The sequence below is a fragment of the Anser anser genome, assembly GCF_964211835.1.
Source record: "Anser anser genome assembly, contig: HAP1_SCAFFOLD_427, whole genome shotgun sequence".
In the NCBI taxonomy this organism is placed as follows: domain Eukaryota; kingdom Metazoa; phylum Chordata; class Aves; order Anseriformes; family Anatidae; genus Anser; species Anser anser.
Window position 1 is genome coordinate 1 of NW_028153610.1, and position 2,500 is coordinate 2,500.

Sequence of the window (2,500 nt, forward strand, 5' to 3'; positions counted from 1 at the left end):
TGATTCTGTGAGACAAAGTTACTTGCCTGATTTTACCTGTGGAAGCTGGCTTTGAGCATTGTATTAGCAGTGGGCTCAGAATAGCATATGGAGTGCGTTTAATGCACCATGTGTGTTTTTTGTTTGTTTTTTTAAAAGGATCTTTTCTTGCTTCATGGGAATAATGAAGTGCATTGGACAGGAATGCATTTAATGAACATTTGGCATTTGGGCTATTTGGGCTTCCTGCTGCTAGAAAGGCAATAAAATTTAGGATGTTGGCATCATAGGTCTTTAGTCTTCACAGCCTAGGTTCCATAATGCACTACAATAAATGGTCTGTTCGTTGTTGAACCAATTAAAAAAAACAGAAGCAAACAAAAACAAAACCTAGAAAGCAATATGAGCTGTTATGAACATGACTAGATTTTTTTGTGGGACTGTATTAAAATCTAGACTGATTTTGTTCTAAATAAAATGTTGTACTATAAACTAAATGTTGTACTAAACGTGTATGCTTTTTAGGCTGGTATCTTTGTATCGATACCTAGAAATTTAACTGTTTTCTTCCTGTATATAGAAATTGTTTCAGTTAAGAATCCTGTTGAAAAAAGGAGGGCAGAAGTACTATTACATACATTACTTTAGTTTTTCCTTTCTCCCAAAGGACTCGTAGCTCTGTATCATGAAGCTCACCTGACAGCACTGTGCTGAAAATAACCCACATTCTCTTAATGCTGTATCATCAATGTCAAATATTCTTTCCTCATATATTTTGCAGCCTGTGGAGTTCACATTCCTGTCAGCCTTCACAAACGTGACTTTGCAGTAGTCTTTTAGATTTCTCATCACAAAATGCACTTGAACACAAGCTTAATGGATATTTTTATTCTATAAAGTTGTGTGAAATGAAATGTTACGAGACTGTTGGGACAAGGAGAGTGGATACTGTATCTATAGTTTAAATGTTACTTATATGTTTGTTTGTAGTTATGTCTGTTTCGCTAGACTGGGATGCTTTCTTCTTTCACTCTTCAGGTCGTGAACAAGATTTTTGCATGATGTGCACGATGGAGACTCACATTAACCAGGCCCTGCGTTGCACTGTTGATGCCATCGAGCCTATGCGTGTTATCAATAACCTCAGTCGTAAGTGGCTTCAGATGTGTTTCTTTTTCAGTATCTTGTAATCTTCAAATAATTATTTGATGTGTATAAATGGTTTTAACACTATAAAGAAGAGAGATTTTAGAAATACGAGAATTATTTCATTTTTAAATGAGGTAAATACTATCATCTTCTTATTTAGCAATAGGACAACATTTCCGTTTTGGCAGTCAAGAAGACGCACACGAGTTCTTGCGCTATACTGTCGATGCTATGCAGGAAGCGTGCTTGAATGGAAGCACCAAGTCAGCATAAACAAATTCACTTTTATACGTTCTCTAGCACCTTGTAGTCCTTTATTTACTATCAAAACTGAAAGTCTACGTCATCCTTGGTTTTCATAAAACTCTTTGAAGAGTTAACTGTGTGCCTTAAATCTTCTGAGGTCTGATTATAATTTATTTCCAGATTGGACAGATCTTCTCAAGCTACCACCATCATTCATCAAATATTTGGAGGATTTCTAAGATCAAGAGGTACTTTAAAAAATATTCCTGTCCTTAGAACTGATCTGTGTCTTTTGTCGGTAGTAAAGCAGTCTGCAGTTTGTCTAAAGTAGTATCTATCGACAACTTGAATTTGGACAGTTAGTCTCCTCCACGTATTGTTAAGCATTTATATTTTGCTTCCACTGAAGTGCTTGAATTGCAAAGCAGTTTCGGATACATATGAGGCATTTCTTGATATCACTTTGGATATAAAGGTAGGATGTTTTGTAAATATAATTCATGATGTTTAAGTACATGTATAACTTTCTAAATTAAACTTGTTTAACTTAAAAAACCAAACCACATACAATGTTAAAATATAAGAGCTTGGTGGTGGTTAGAAAGTGGATTGGACTTTGTCCTTCTGTGGAACCCCTGTAAATAGTCTCCGCATAAGGAGACAGCTCCACGTAAGGACACAGTTCAAGAGCTGTGCAAGACGCTGCTTAGTGAGCCAGCACAGGCTGCTAACATTAATTACCACAGAGCCAGCTCACATTCTCAACTCACAGGAACCTGCTGCTGCCTTCCACTCCAAATCATTCTCCATAGCTCCTTGCTTCAGCTCACCACTACTACAAAATGAAGCAACAACAACAACAACAACAACAACAACAAAGCTGCGTCTCCTTATTTCTAAATGAAGTTAAAAGATAACTTATGCTCTAAGTCATGCAATACATAAAACTAATATCTAGTATTAAGACATAATTAGTAATAATCTTACTCGCTACATTTGTAGCAATTCTCTCCATCCAGCTCTTCAGGTTTCACAAATAGTTCTAGAGCTCTGGTAACAGATGAAACCGCCTAGAGGAGCGAGAGAGAAGAGCGTAAAGTCACTGTAAATTCAAAATTCCAGAGAT

General features: G+C 36.4%; 1 long non-coding RNA gene across 1 annotated transcript in view; it reads left to right on the top strand.

Moving 5' to 3' along the window:
- Nucleotides 1-1,089: 1,089 nt before the first annotated feature.
- Nucleotides 1,090-2,500, top strand: part of LOC310891823 — a 12,328-nt gene continuing 10,917 nt past the window's right edge. The window contains exons 1-2 of the long non-coding RNA XR_014577739.1: nt 1,090-1,128; nt 1,555-1,622. This is a non-coding gene — a long non-coding RNA (uncharacterized lncRNA). The remainder of the gene's footprint in view (nt 1,129-1,554; nt 1,623-2,500) is intronic.